The following is a 16,895-nucleotide window of genomic DNA, read 5'->3' as shown; positions in this document are numbered from 1 at the left end:
TATTATGTGCAATTGACCTAGCAGCCCCTCTCTGCCATGCACAACCACTTCCATACACACACACACACACACACACACACACACACACACACACACACACACACACACACACACACACACACACACACACACACACACACACACACACACACACACACACACACACACACACACACACACACACACACACTTTATGCCTTCTTGCTTCCTTTTTTGATCTTTGCCATGCTCTTTTTCTTTTAGCTGTGTATTTCATTGTGATCTTTTATATCTTGTTTTTGTAAAGCACATTGAGTTGCACGTGTGTATGAAATGCGCTATACAAATAAAATTGCCTTGCCTTGCCTAGCCTAGCCTAGCCTTGCTTAGCCTAGCCTTGCCTAGCCTTGCTTAGCCTAGCCTTGCCTAGCCTAGCCTAGCCTAGCCTATGTTCAACCTCCGCATTGCCCCCACTTTCCATGCTCTCTTCTCCATTCCTCTTTCTTCACCTACACACACAGTGATTCACACACACACAGTGGTACACACACACACACACACACACACACACACACACACACACACACACACACACACACACACACACACACACACACACACACACACACACACACACACACACACACACACACACACACACACATGTAGTTCAAAATCACCCAACACCCCCCTCTTCCCCCACCCTCCACCATCCTTATTTGACCTTGTTCCCCTTCTAGTCTCAGCATCTGCTGCGGTATCGTATCATCTACACAGGTAGCCTACCTTGCTGATATAGTAGGGGCTGTAAGCCGAGAAATCGTTACGCGCTGGATAGAAGCATATAATTCGGTACACGTGTTCCTTGACTGATTTGAAGACATCCTAGAAGGGGTGCCCCTTGAAAAAAAAATGTCTACCATGTCATATACAATATGTCATGTTGGTAACGCATTACATTGTTATTACATGACATTATACTTAGCTGACAATGTTAATATAGTCCTCAGAAGAGATGAAGCAAGGGTAGCCTGCTAGACCAGATTGATAAAACTACAAAATGTACATAGTGTGAAAGTATGGGTGAGTCTGTGCTTACGTGCTTGACAGCATGTAACATTGTGAACAATTTGAGAAGATTCTTGGTCTGAATTAAAATGAGCATTGCCAACACTAAAACTATGGTGAGAATAGACTGCTGCTAATGCTCGATTTGAATGGGATAGTGTCAGTGCAAGATGCCCTAGGTAGCAGGTTCCCCATCCTCTAATTTCCATAACAGATATACGTATTTTATTTGTATGAGAGAGGGTAAAGGACAGGACCTTTCCATATGTATGAAGAACCCCATAAGATCACCTAATTCTATATTTTTACAAGTGCATATTGTGAGAGCATTTCAGTCATCTTTAGAATGGCATTACAGATTACTCAATATAGGCCTACATGTAGGCCACATTATGGCTTCAGTTCAAATTAAATGGGAATGATTTCTTAGTGTATGTTGAGTAAGAAGACAGAGATTTAAAAAAAAAAGTTTATTTGCAGACAAGTCCTCACCTAGTACTTGTGTCAAAAGTTGTATTAGTTAGCTCAGTAATCATTGAGTACTTAAACTGCTATCAAAACTGACAGCTGATGGACAACATGTACTGTAGGTCTTTTGCCACCCTTACCCATAGGAGAAATATCTATATAGAACAACACTTCTCATATGGTATATACTATGAAAGTAAATCATTACCTGGACTCATTTTCTTGATATGCAAGGCACATAAATAGACTGGGCGGAAGAATAGTCGATCATACCCCGCCCCCCCAAACAAAATGCCACACGACTTTTTTTAACCTTCAAGATTTTGAGTGGTAACAGTAACATAACTCATTCCCACTACACCGTTTTGCATAATATTGTACATGTCCTCAGAATGCTCTACATCAGTGGTTCTCAAACCTTTTGTGTGAAGTAATCCCTGAGAAAATATTGAGCTCTCCGAGTACCACCTTGACAACCAACATTAGAATATCGCAGTAAAGGCCTTCCATATTCACTTTTGCCAGTCAGTACAGGAGAGGTTCATAATGGTATTCCAAGTACCACCAGAGATGTCTCAAGTACCACCTGTGGTACGCGTACCACAGTTTGAGCACCACCGCTCTACATGTTTCAGTTCTATAGTTGTACTGTACAGTACAGTGCAGTGCAGTGGAGTGCAGTACAGTACAGTAGCATATAGAATGGTGCAGTATAATAAAGCACAGTAGAGTACAGTACAGTACAGTAGCATACAATACGGTGCAGTACAGTACAGTAGCATACAGTACGGTGCAGTACAGTAAAGTAAAGTACAGTACAGTACAGTAGCATACAGTACGGTGCAGTACAGTAAAGTAAAGTACAGTACAGTAGCATAAAGTACGGTGGAGTCTAGTTAAGTACAGTACAGTAGCATACAGTACGGTGCAGTCTAGTACAGTACAGTACAGTACAGTACAGTACAGTACAGTACAGTACAGTAGCATACAGTACGGTGCAGTACAGTACAGTAGCATACAGTACGGTGCAGTACAGTAAAGTACAGTACAGTAGCATAAAGTACGGTGGAGTCTAGTTAAGTACAGTACAGTAGCATACAGTACGGTGCAGTCTAGTACAGTACAGTACAGTACAGTACAGTACAGTAGCATACTGCACGGTGCAGTAGAGTACAGTACGGTATATCACATTACAGTACAGTACAGTACAGTATAGTAGAGTACAGTACAGTGCAATACAGTAGAGTACAGTATAGTCTTATAGACGTTAGCCCTCCAAAGCCAATAGGATTTCCACATGCTGTTGTTTTAAGTTTTTGAAAGACTATTTTAGTAGCCTATGTGAGAGAGGGAAGGCAGGCAGACATGTTTTAAACAAAGGACCACACCCACAAATAAAAAATAACGAGCAAACAATAAATTAAGTGGTTAGGTAGCCAACATGTCATCTAGATTAAAGCCAAAAGTAGATGGAAAAACAGACATGTTACCATTTTGCTCTTTTAAAACAAAGTATCTGTCAATATACTGTATGTATGGTGTATTGCATATTGATTATTCATAATTTCCTAAGCATAAATGCCCTTATCACTCCATTGTACACTTAGGACTGCGATATACATATCTGAACATTAATCAGCATACATTTGTCATTTGACAGCTGTCACTGACACTTGATATGTACATATATTATTGACTTGATTGATATGAATATATTTCAGTTGGACTCCTAGGGTTAAATCATTGAGGGGGTCCTAAGGAAGTAGTAGTAGTTTGTGTGTGTGCGCGCATGTGTAAGTGGGATTAAAATTGTTGTTTGCCATCTTTATCTGAAGAGCAGACTGAGTGTCTGAACCTGCTAATGCTAGCATGCTAACATTGGGACAGTTATGTGTGGCCCAGTTCAAGGGTTTATCTCTTCTCCCCTAAATTTTCTAACCACAATTTTCTTTTTGGATGTTATAGATATGACCCACTGCAAATTTTTAAAACTCTTAATGAATGTTGGTTCAATACCTAAATGCCCAGAAATGAGCTCTCAATTGTAGAGTGATCTCATTCTGACCATGGTTTTTATGATTTTCCTGTTTTTGAATCTAAATAAGACATATATAACATTGTTTTTATGGTAAGTTTTGCACATATTTTCAAAGTTCAGTTCGTATACATCACACACAAATAGGTGGATTGGCCCATAACACCATTATGTCCAGGCAGTACAGCATTTTACTACTATTGGCTGGTTTTGGGCAGCCATCTTGGATTTACCCCATAAAAATGACCTTAATGACATTGAAATTTGGGGCACCCCTTCTGAAATGATGGAGAACACCCTAAGGAAGGTCTACACCGATTTTGGTGCTTCTATCCAGCGCGTAACGATTAGGCCCTTTTTGGACGCTAAGAAACCCAGCTAATAGCAGCGCAGGCAATAACATTAAAAGCCTTAAGACTGCAGATGCTATCTCATTGCAGTGGACTTAGGTGATTTGGGTAGGCGGAAGTTGTGGAAACACTAGGGCTGTAGCGATATTGTATCCAACTGAGGGTAACACTTTATAACAGTGTTTCTCAACCTTTTTTAAGGCGAGGCACCCTTTCAATTCATGGAAAATTTCAAGGCACCCCAAACCAACAAGCCGTAACATGGCATCGCATCCGATACCACACAAGCTTAGAAAAGTAACACATTTGGAAACGTCACACGACCTACGTTCGAAGTTGCAGCTAGCTGGAGCAACCTATATTTACTTTATTTTGCGTAAATGGCAGATGAAAGATTCCACTGACTAGCATTAACTTATCAGTTTAGATAAATATGTATCATATTACATAATTTTAGTTATCAGCCACGTTTCCGCGGCACCCCTGAAGGGGTCCAGCGGCACCCCAGGGTGCCCCGGCACCCCTGTTGAGAAACACTGGTTTATAATACCGACTCCTTTGTAAGGATTAGTTATGTATTTGTTAAGCATTATTCAAACCTTCGATAACCCTTCGTAAAATATTTGTTAACCATTATCATTACCATTTTTTGTATCTCCCATTACTTAACCATTAACATACACTGTTCATGGTTTTTGATACTGATACATGTGTGTGAGAGAGTCAGGGAAGGATTGGCAAATGATACAGAAACCATACATCATTTGCCAATCCTTCCCCTTCCCCTTGTTAATGCTTAACAAGGAATCTGTATTATTATATTATTATACGGCTCTCTAGAATGGTGCGAGAGCTCCCATTCATTTTCAATGGGCGGCCCCAACGTTTGGTGGTCACTACTTTTCTGTAATGCTAACTAAATATTGTCCGCTGCCAATGGCAACGAGTTTGGTCACTTCAGAGATCACTCCGCAAGTAGATCGGTCATATCTTCACTGATATGATATGATATGATATCTTGCCTTCTGACTTTTGTAATAGTGAGGCAGCAGCGCGATTAACACACGTTGCCGGTAGCCCACTGATGCTCTGTTAACCAGCCACTTCCCAAACGTCTCAGAATTACAACACTAGTCTCATTCAGCAACTACTTTTAACAGTTATGTCTCATCCTGGTGATGAAGCTAATAATAACAACAAAGGCCGAGTGGTAGCCCATCAAGATTTCATCAGCAACCCCTCATGTCCGAGTGTTGCCGTTCCAAGAAAGCAAACTGTCGCTGTCCGCTGTCGTGACATCTTTTATTAACACTAGTTGCCTATTTTTTTTTTGTACAAGTATGGAGTTCGTTTGATTTCGTTTCCTTAAGGGTGTACTCTGTAGGCTAGAAGCTGCCTCCTCCAGCCAGCCATCCGGCGCACAGTGCTCTGCCCTGTAGCCTAGCAGGATCGACATTGATGGTCAGGGCGCACAGCAGTGCTTGGGTTGCCTAGTCTGTGCTTTTTTTTCTGGAATAGCCTGTCGCCAATTAGACAAAAAATATCCTTTTATGAACCCGAGTTAAGTAGGTATTAGATATTGCGCAGTGAACGAGGCAGCCTGCAAACAGTTTGAACCGCAACGTGGCTGTAACAAGTTAGAAAGTAGCCAAACTCTGTTGCTTGGTAACCTTTTGAATTATGAGCGCTCCACAAACTATTTTTCTTGGCACACGCTATGAAATGGCAATAAACCTGTTACTATAAACTACTAGTTAACTATTTGTGCTTTCCAATTTTGGTAAAGGCCGTATAATAAGTGGGATAATGTATTGTCCACACGTGACTATCGACGGGGCGGGGCGAATAACACCCCCCGACGCCGAAGGCGGAGGGGTGTTATTCCGCTCCGAAGGGAAATATTTTCCTATAGTCACGTGTGGATTATACATTATCCCTTACATATGTTATACATTCGGTTACCATTCAGTACAGAAAACAACCATATGATATTATGGGGCTTCCAAGCTTCAAATTACCATTATTATATTTGTTTTATTTTTAAAACCTATTTTCGTTATTTGTAGCCTCTTATAATCTAAATTATTTCATTTTGTAATGTTTGAAAAAAAACAAATGAATCAATAAAAAATTGTGGGGTGTATCGAACCGCAGGTCAAAAGTGGTGATGCGAGCTGAATTTTGAGTTGATGGTATCGTTACAGCTAGAGAACACTGCTTTCATCCTGTAGTTATATAAAGTCAGGAGGCAAGGCTATTGTTGTGCCCAAGCTGTGACGGGAAATAAGCAGGTGAGAGCAGGTTGAAATAAGGGTTAAAGTATGTGCAATTAATTAAGATTGGCCAACAGGCTCGTCCACTTGAGCCATCTAACTTCCCACTCTGAAGTGACGGGTGTTTCCATTATTTTGTCCAACCCCGGTATATTCGACATATTGCACACACAGCCCTGAGACAAACTTTACATAGGCCTATTCCATTAATACATGTGTCCTGCCTGACAACTCAGCATTGCACTGCACATGTCCTGGGCCACAAATCCATAGAATCGGTTGGCTAAAGAGAGAGAGAGAGAGAGAGAGAGAGAGAGAGAGAGAGAGAGAGAGAGAGAGAGAGAGAGAGAGAGAGAGAGTTTGTTTTTTCTAAAGACAAACCTCGTTATACCAGACTACTGCGTCACATGTTGGTCATGTGTTTATCTGCGATCATTGTTTTGTGCAGATTTGTGTTTGTGATTTGAATTGCAAGCATGAGGGATTCCATTAGAATGATTATTCACGTGCATGTTGCCAACTTCCGCCTAGATGTTGTCTTTCCTGTCTAGGGAGCTGTTTCCACGCAGCAGGATATTTTCATATGTAGATATTTTTTTCTCCTGGTTACATTGGTTATGGCCTTCTGTTTCCAAGTAGCAGATATTTAAAAACCAGATATAAAAAGCAGGCTTTAAAAATATCCTATTTAGGGGGCTGAAACGCATTTGTTACAATGGAGGATTTATTTTTATCCACATGTTGCGTTTACACCTAAACAGGAGAAAAAATACCCTGCTAAAAAATATCCTGCTTCATAGAAATAGCACCTAGGTTCAGATGGCTATGGAATTCAATAGACAGAGGTATACATGTAATGTGACCAAAGGCAGGACTTAAGCATTATCACTCACTTGTCATGCGTGTATTTACCTCTTGGCTGTTGAGTCCTGATTGTAATCGGGTTTCTACATGACCCCCCTGGTGTCCTTAGTTAGTGCACTGCCACCTTAAAGTCTGTAGCTGATGATTGAGGCTTGAGGCTGTTGATTCTGTTGATTCCCCTGCATTGATTACGGAGATGAGTTTCAGTCAGGATTGGTCTGGTTAGCCAGGGCCGATTATCCTACTAGATTAGTACATTTAAACAAGGCACGCACACGCATACAAATACACACTCACATTTACACCAGCTCTGGGGGCTGCCGTAAGGTGCCAATTGTCCAGGGTTCATATGAGAAAGCACACACACACACACACACACACACACACACACACACACACACACACACACACACACAAACACACACACACACACACACACACACACACACACACACACACACACACACACACACACACACACACACACACACACACACACACACACACACACACACACACACACACACACACACACAAACTCTCTCTCTCTCTCTCTCTCTCTCTCTCTCTCTCCCTTGTTTGTGCATAGATTGCAGTCTAAGGTGCCGTTTCCACGTAGCTGGATATTTTTATATGTGGATATTTTTTTCTCCTGCTTGTATTGGTTTTGCATTGGTTTTGGCCTTCCGTTTCCACGTAGCAGATATTTAAAAATCCAGGTGCAGGAGAAAAAAATAGCAGGAGAAAAAAATATCCTGTTTAGGGGTCTGAAACACATTTGTTGCAATGGAGGATTTTTTTTATCCACATGTTGCGTTTACACCTAGCAGGAGAAAAAAATACCCTGCTAAAAAGATATCCTGCTACGTGGAAACAGCACCTAAGATGAGTTGTTATTTAGCCAAGCGATTCTATGGATTTGTGGCCCAGGACATGTGCAGTGCAATGCTGAGTTGTCAGGCAGGACACATGTATTAATGGAATAGGCCTATGTAAAGTTTGTCTCAGGGCTGTGTGTGCAATATATCGAATATACCGGGGTTGGACAAAATAATGGAAACACCCGTCACTTCAGAGTGGGAAGTTTCATGGCTCAAGTGGACGAGCCTGTTGGTCACTCTTCATTAATTGCACATTGCACCAGTAAGGTGACATGTGAAGATTCATTTAGCAGGGTAAGAGCACAGTTTTGCTCAAAATTTTGCAATGCACACAACATTATGGGTGACATATCAGAGTTCAATCAGGAAAAAATCTTGGTGCGCGTGTAACTATTGCATCTTTGACCGAAGTCTTAGTGATGTATCAAGAGCCATGGTATCCAAGGCAATATCTGCATACCACGAAGAAGAATGAACCACATCCAACATGATTTACTGTGGATGCAAGAGGAAGCTGTCACCCATAATGTTGTATGCATTGCAAAAAGGTGTTACCATAACCACTGTATATCATGATATCAATATTGCTGTCAAACAACATACAATTTCACAATATCGAGTTGAAACAATATTTTTGTAATTTGTCTATACTGCCAAAAGGTAGGTTACACTAAGCTCAAAACATACCCCTCCACTTGAGCCATTGCGAGCACAGAGCAGACATGCTACACGGCACTCATGCAGAACACCACTGTGTGTTTCTCTATGGCCTCCACTCACACTGCTGAAGGGAGGGAAGACTGTGAATTGTTTAGCGCAATTAATTGTCTTTCAAAGAAATATTGTCTAAAAATATAGTGATATCAATATTGACTGAAGTAATCGTGATATAATTGATATTCTCATAATCGAGCAGCCCTTTGTCTCCATATTGGCATAGGATAATGCCTGCATCATGTTATGCTGTGCGGCTGTGAGGAATTTGTTGGACTTGCAAGCTTGCTTAAATAATTGAACTTGCTGTCACATCAAGCACGGTAGTGTACACAGAGCTTGGCTTGGCAAAGGTCCCATAGAGTCTCTGGGTCGTAGCCAAATATTTGGGAAACTATGCCATGGACAAAGCGTCAGTGAGTAGGCCTCGTTGTCCAAAGATTTATATATAATACTCTACTATGATTGTTACTACCAATCAATTAGATTGTTACAACCAATCAATCAGATAACTGAATTTATTTTTTGGGGAAGAATTAATTGTTCGTCGACAGTGTGAGAGGTGGACAGGAAGTGAATTGGGAGAGAGACGAGGAGGGGTCGGCAAAGGACCTGGGCTGGGAATCGGACCCGGGTCAGCCGCATGGCAGGCGAGTGCCCTACCGGTTGGCCAAGGCAGAGCCTATGTCTAATTTCTTGTACAAAAGAACAGCTGAAAATTGACAGGATAGCTGAACTGACTTGCTCACAGAATGTTGTAGCATCACAGGCGGTATAGGCCAGTAATTATGTACTACAAAGTAATCGTGTATAAAGTAATTTGTTTTGTACAAGGTAATTATTTAATTAACTAATTATGACTTCTATCTTACAGACTGTGTACACATACATACCTGGGTATTTTCAAAAGCAAAGACCTTTCCCTTCGCTAGTGCCTTTCGTTACTGTAACACAAAAACTCTGAAAGTGACTCTACCTAAAAAACGGCAAAAGTGGAGATTGTTAAGAGCAAACTTGGTTTGACGTTTGTATATAAACAGGGAGTTCAATGGCTTTCTCCTTGCCGAGCACAGGCATAATATATTTCTGACAGTTCTCAGCAGTGTATCTATGTGTATTCAACGATAGTGTGAATGAAGATATTTTGGAAAATGTATGGAAGAAAAACGTTTGTTTATCAAAAGGCCTGGATATGTGTAAATATTGTCTTGAATGAGAATGAGGCCCATGCAACTCCTCTTCCCCTCTGACCAGTAAAGAGAAAGCCCAACTGGCAAAGTCCAACTCCCATTGTCATTGTGACAGAGCACTCCACAGCACACAGGTGTTCACTGCATATTGCACACAATAAAATTGCACTCATGCCTCACCCGTGCAAGGGGGCAGCTCTCAATGCCGCCCAAAAGGGAGCTGTGCGGCAGGACGGTACCATGCTCAGGATACCTCAGTCATGGATGAGGATGGAGGAGAGCACTGGTTATTTACTCCCCCCACCAATCTGGCGGGTCGGCAGTCGAACCGGCAACCTTTGGGCTACAAGTCTGACGCCCTAACCGCTTACCCATGACTGCCCAGTGCAATAAGTTTTGATTAACGGCAGTGGACTGAGTCACCCAAGTTCTCAATATGGATAATGAGCTCATTTGGCTTCGGTTCATTTTAAAGTCAGCTTGCTCAACATGACATCGAGATCAGAAAAGACTTACTGCTGTTTACGTGTGAAGTCAGATAGCAGGGAGAATATTCTGGTGCGAATACTGCGGTAATAAGATCTTGCTAGCAATTCAAGTGCACAGAAAGACCTTTCTGATTTGATGCCTTTTTCCTGAGAAACTAATTGTGATCTTGCTTGATTTCATATCCAGCCAGCCATGCCATCAAGTTGAATATGCCCAATTCCTGGGTTGCAGTTGCATCATCACGGGAACGCGCAAATTTGAAATGGTGGGCGACCTGAGATTGGAGCCATTGAAACCCATTCAAAAAGACATTTTTTTTTCGAACAGCCACAGAAACTTTTGTGTTAGACCTAAAGACACACTGTAGGTCTTGTTTAGTGTTTTGTGAAAATCTCAGCTATCCATAAATGCAAACTGTGTGTTCCTAGCTTCTACCAATCCAAAGGCAGCCCACTTAAAGCAGGGGTTAGTTTGTTTCCCTGGAAATGGAGACATGTAGTGTGTCTTTAGGTCTAACACGAAATTTTCGATGGCTGTTCAAAAAAATGCATATTTGAACGGGTTTCAATGGCTCCAATCCCAGGTCACCCACCAGCAGCGTTAGATCAAAGACATTTCAAGCGTGTGACGTCAAATGAAACCCGGGAATACCTCTATGTTTTATATCCATGCTGTTATTGTCATCAACACAGAGGGAAATCATGGCCTTTGCAATTAATTTGCCTCATCTGTTTGATCAAAGTGCCATTTAGCTTCAGATGATCAGTCCCCTGTCCCTGACGATCAATTTCAAAGAGGTGGCTCAGTGTAACACAAACCATTTAGAGTGCATTTCGTTTTAATTAGTGAGAGATTTCCTTCATCAACTGTTTTTTTTCCCCCACTCAATATGGATTCGTTTTGCAACTGTCTCATTTAAAATCATTATCAAGGCCAAACGTGCACCTGACTTGAATGCTTATTCACGTCTGCTTTGTATCAACAGAGAAAACAAAATAGGCTTTCCGTCATTGCTCAATGACCTTTTCAAATTAATTTGAATCACAAAAAAGCACTTTAATGTGTCACCAACTGGAAACGTTGGCTCTTTTTAACTGCCTGTTCTTCACTTGTGGTCCTCGAGCGAGTGGTGATCTTTGAGAGGATGCATTGCAATACTCACTCTGACACCTTTTCTCCGTCCACTCCTGTTCGCTGAAGCCATCAAAGATATACAGGGCTGATAGTATTCAGGCTCCATGCCTGATTTCAGGCTTGACAGAGTTTGCAAAAATAAAAGCATTAATAATAAGCCGTTAGGTTATTCTTCTCTCAAAGTGTTACAGGTTCAGGGTTTTCTTCTACAATCAGGCTTTAATAATGTTCATACACAGGCTATTAAATGTTTGAATAATGTGTCGAAATAGGCCTACGTTACGTCACTATGCAGTATCTTGTCGTCGTCGTTAGAGCAGGGGAAAAAGTTCAGGCTCAGGATTTCTTTTCACTATCACCCCTGGATAGATGTGTCGCAGGCCCAGCCGTAGCTCAGTCAGTTGGGCACTGCACTGCTACACCGGCGACACGGATCTGATTCCGGCCCGGGTCATTTGCCGGCCCTTCCCCATCTCTCTCTCCTACACTCGCTTCCTGTCACCTCTCATACTGCCCTATCGAAATAAAGGCAAAAAAGCCCCCTAAAAATAATGACATGGCCTACAATACGTGTGACCAGGCTGAGCCACTGTCAACTGTCAAACTGGCCACACAGACCGCTCATTTCCGAGTTTAAAAATACATCTTGTGTGATTCTGGGACTCCGCCATGCTGGTTGCCTCTCATCAGAGGTGTGAGAGTGAACTTCACCCCTCAGGCTGCCAAAGCCCCCGTCTTCTTTTGTCATGCTTTTCTCCCTTTTTTCCCTCCACCTCTTCCTCTTTTCTTCTCCAGAACAGCTGTCCCCTATGTCTTTCTCTCGGGATCTGTCTTTTTTCCCTCCACCTCTTTCTCTGTTCTTCTCTTTTTTCCCCCTTCCTCTCGCCTACTCACAACTCCTCCTCCTCCTGGTGGTGCTGTGCTGGTGGAGTCTAGAACTTTTCTTTCACTGCTCTTTCTTTCCCATTAGAATGACCTGTGTGTGTGTGTGTGTGTGTGTGTGTGTGTGTGTGTGTGTGTGTGTGTGTGTGTGTGTGTGTGTGTGTGTGTGTGTGTGCGTGTGTGCGTGCGTGCGTGCGTGCGTGTGTGTGATTATTAAATTCAAACTTCTGTGTTAACACTGTTACATAGACTTTTGACAATAAAGTACAATTGATTTCACCATCTCACCTGCTTCACATCTGCCATATTTCCTCAACCTAAACTACATCATCATAACCCTTGCATCTCCTCTTCTTTTCTCTCTTCCCTCTCTCTACTCACTCTTCTCTCTTATATCCTCTCCTTTCTCACTCTTCTTCTCTTGACAAGTCCTGGAGTGCCAATGTTTTTTTTTCTTCAAAAAAACCTTTCCCTAAGCCTGCCAAAGCCATCATCTCTTCTCTTGTCTTATCCTTTTCTCCCCGTTCCCTCTATGTCTTCTTCTCTGCCTCTCTCTCTCTCTCTCTCTCTCTCTCTCTCTCTCTCTCTCTCTCTCTCTCTCTCTCTCTCTCTTTCTCTCACCCCCTCCCTCTCTCTCTCTCTCTCTCTTCATACCTCCCTCTCTCTCTCTCTCTCTCTCTCTCTCTCTCTCTCTCTCTCTCTCTCTCTCTCTCTCTGTCTCTCTCTCTCTCTCCTATACCTCCTCTCGCCCACTTGTGCATATTGCTACTTCTGGTGCTACTGACTGCACTGTTGCTTCCTGCTGGTTTCCTTTCCCTCAACTTCTTTCAATCTTGTTAGTTCCCCATCTACTCTCTCTTTCTCCATCCAACTACTTTACATGTACATACTCTATCTTTCTTCACCTTCTTCACACCGCCCCCTCCTGTGTTCTTTGTTGTCTTTTTTTCTTCTTCTCCCTCCATCTGTTTTTGCCTCCTCATGTGCTCCCCTTTCTCTCTCTTCATCCTCCCTTGTCAGCTGTGCACTCCAGCTACCTGGCTGTCAGTGAAGCTGATGCCTTGTGGGCAGAACACAGCCTTGACCATGTATTCAGAGAGAGAGAGAGAGAGAGAGAGAGAGACAGAGAGACAGAGAGACAGAGAGAGATGCTTTTTGGGCAGAACACAGCCTTGGCCATGTATTCACAGATCTACGAGAGAGAGAGAGAGAGAGAGAGAGAGAGAGAGAGAGAGAGAGAGACAGAGACAGAGACAGAGAGAGAGAGACAGACGTTATATGGGGGTTGTCTTTTCAGTCCAGGTCTGTATTTCTGTACTGTTGTTGTTTCTTGGTTTGGGTTCATGGCAAGGTAGCTTGTGTGTTGTTTTTGCTTTCTGAACACAACATTGAAAAAGCACCGGCTTTGTGGAATTTACACGTGTGGGGTATTGTTCTCAGTGACCAAGCATTTGTATTTGCATGTGTGAGCATATTATATGCGACTGTGCTGTGCTTCCAGTGATAAGCAGTCCTTTTTGCTGCTTGTGTGTACTGTATATGTTTGCATGGCTGCTCATGGCTTGCATACAGTGTGTGTATGAGACAAGTGCGTCTGTGTGTGTGTGTGTGTGTGTGTGTGTGTGTGTGTGTGTGTGTGTGTGTGTGTGTGTGTGTGTGTGTGTGTGTGTGTGTGTGAGTGTGTGTGTGTGTGTGTGTGTGTGTGTGTGTGTGTGTGTGTGTGTGTGTGTGTGTGTGTGTGTGTGTGTGTGTGTGTGTGTGTGTGTGTGTGTGTCTGTGTGTGTCTGTGTGAGTCTGTGTCTGTGTGTCTCTGTGTGACTGTGCATTCAGTAAATGTGTAGCCCGTTAAAACACGGCAATATATTTGCTGTTACCAGAATGGCAATGACCGAGTCGTAGTGCATGACTAAAGGCCCAGTGCACTGTCATAGTAGAGTAGTACTAAGGTAATTAACCTTTCAATGACTATTACAGTGTGCCTCAGATGGTACGGCGTGCATTAAGGGGTTAGGATACTCATTAGTGCTTATTGATTCTGTGTGTGATCGTTCTTGTTTCTCTGTCTGTGTTTCTCTGTCTCTGTGTGTGGGCATGCATTCAATATGTGCATGTGCATAATAATGAATGCGTACAGATATTTTTTGTGTATTTTAGTTGATGTGATGTTTGTGTGTGAGTATGCATTCAATATGTGTTAGGGATGCAAATTATCGATTAATTCATTAATCATTAGTTGATAGCCTTATCGATCGGCTTGCTATTAATTGATAAGCGGCGGTTTCCCCTCAAAATCTCAATGTTTCTAAAAAAAAACCCTACTAAATCTAAACATTTTTGTAAAAAATTGAGATAATATACAACATCTCAATTAATTCTATTTTAATTCTTTAATCCAAAGGTGATTAAATATTCCCACTATTCACATCCCTCTTCACACACACTCTTCACATGCCCATTTCACCTGGGTCTCTTGTCATTGAATTGTCGATTAATTGCGATAATGTTTTTTAATCGATTAACGCATTGATCGATTAAAGTCGATTAATCGATTAATCGTCTGCATCCCTTATATGTGTGCATGCATATTGCATAACTAGTCCTGCTTATTTATCTATTTTTTGAGTGTGTGTCTGTGTTTATCTCTCTGTGTTTGTATATGTGGCTGTTTGTGTTTATGTGGATGCCTATTTATACATACAGACAATTTTAATGAATGCACATTCATGTGCCCATATTCATATATAGTATAAATATTCACGCAAGTGTGAGTGTGTTTTGTTTGTGTGTGTGTGTGTGTGTGTGTGTGTGTGTGTGTGTGTGTGTGTGTGTGTGTGTGTGTGTGTGTGTGTGTGTGTGTGTGTGTGAATATGTGTGTGTCAGAATGTGCTCAGTGTGTGTCTTCATGGCTCGTCTTCTGAAAGCCAGAAGACCATCTGATTAAGTTCAGTGTTTGTTGATGCAGGACTTAGACAGGCTGTTGAATAGCATCTGATGGCTCAGTTTGTATTGCTCATAACCCACAAGGATCTTTGCCATTAATCAACATGGATTTGACGCACAGATGTCTCTCAGTATTAAAAGACACGGCTCACACAGATCAGATAAATTGAAGTCGTGAACATGTGATGGTCTTTTAGTTATTTGTCTACGTGTGGTATGTGTGCATGTCTCAGTGAGATAATGTGCTCAAATTGTGTGTCAGCATTGCAAGGATCTTTGCCATTAATTAACATGAATTTCACGCACAGATGTCTGTCTCTCAGTCTCAGCATGAACATACACGAGTCAGCAAGATCAGTTAATGATAAATTCAAGTCATCACGGTGTAGGTAATGGAGTGCTGCATGTTAAGGTTATTTGTAAGTATGAAATCAGTATTTGTCTGCCATTATGGCTTGTCTTTTAGCATGCTGATATTCCATTTGCTTGTAAAATACTCTAGTAGTTTCACAAGCGTGAACAAAATCCCAATTACGCTAATGATGATGCTTTTTAATCGCAATGCCTGATTAAGTTCAGTTTTGAAAGTTTATGATCTTATTAGTCAAATGAAATGCCAAATTTCTCTTCAGGCCAGTGGATATGCAGTATATGCTAATTTGTCCACATAAGCGTGAATTGTATGCTTTGTGGAATGATTATTAAGTTATTTCCTGGCTTCCTCAAGGGGTTTGGGTATTGCAATTACTTTGTCTGTCTGTCTGTCTGTCTGTCTGTCTTTTTGTTTGTTTATCTGCCCGCAATACGTGTGGCCATGTCTACGGGGCGCCAAACACACATCACTTTCATATACCGGTACCTATAATTTCTATATGAACGTCATTGGCATTTAGCAGGGGGGCAGGTTACCATCTCCCATTTGCTTTTTTATTCAATTATTGTGTCTAAGGACAATGTAAATTCCATCCAATGATTGAATGAGGCACAATTGTGATATATAACAAATACTTCATATCTAGGCGTCTCAAAGGAAAGGCATTTGAAGTTGTTTAAGCTGCGTATTGTGCACCTAAAGCAGGGGTGGGAAACCTATGTCTCGAGGGCCGTTTGCGGCCCTTGAGGCCTTTTTATCCATTGTAATGTTATGCAGCTTCACATGAAATATGACATATTTTGTAATGGAATCTTAGAAAATACATTTGCAATACAATTAAGTTATATTCAGGGGACCTAGAGAAGGTGGGGTCTGTTTTAAAGGTGGCTGCCTTCAATATAGGCCTAAAGTGCTGGGGGAAATCCTGGTTTGTGTTCATAGTACGGCCCTCGGAGGACTTTTACGGCCCTCGGATGAATTTGAAGTGGCCCCTCGAATGAAAAAGGTTCCCCACCCCTGACCCTAAAGCATATTTAGTCTGAAGTGTGACAGAGTCTGTGGTGGGTTTTGTTCAAAGAGAATTTCGCACTCTCACCTCCCACACAGCTGAAAAGTGCTAAAGAGAATTTCGCACTCTCACCTCCCACACAGCTGAAAAGTGCTAAAGAGAATTCATGGTAGCCTACTTATTTCCCTTCTACCTGGATATAATAAAGTGGTTAATATAATAAATATATAATAATAATTAATAATT

General features: G+C 41.8%; 1 protein-coding gene across 1 annotated transcript in view; it reads left to right on the top strand.

The window, feature by feature from the left end:
* Window positions 1-16,895, top strand: part of slc2a9l2 (solute carrier family 2 member 9, like 2) — a 258,700-nt gene that overhangs the window by 13,974 nt on the left and 227,831 nt on the right. The window lies entirely within an intron of this gene.

This window comes from Engraulis encrasicolus, chromosome 23 (genome assembly GCF_034702125.1).
Source record: "Engraulis encrasicolus isolate BLACKSEA-1 chromosome 23, IST_EnEncr_1.0, whole genome shotgun sequence".
In the NCBI taxonomy this organism is placed as follows: Eukaryota; Metazoa; Chordata; class Actinopteri; order Clupeiformes; family Engraulidae; genus Engraulis; species Engraulis encrasicolus.
The sequence above is the reverse complement of the archived record's forward strand: the minus strand, read 5'-3'. Positions and strand labels throughout refer to the sequence as shown.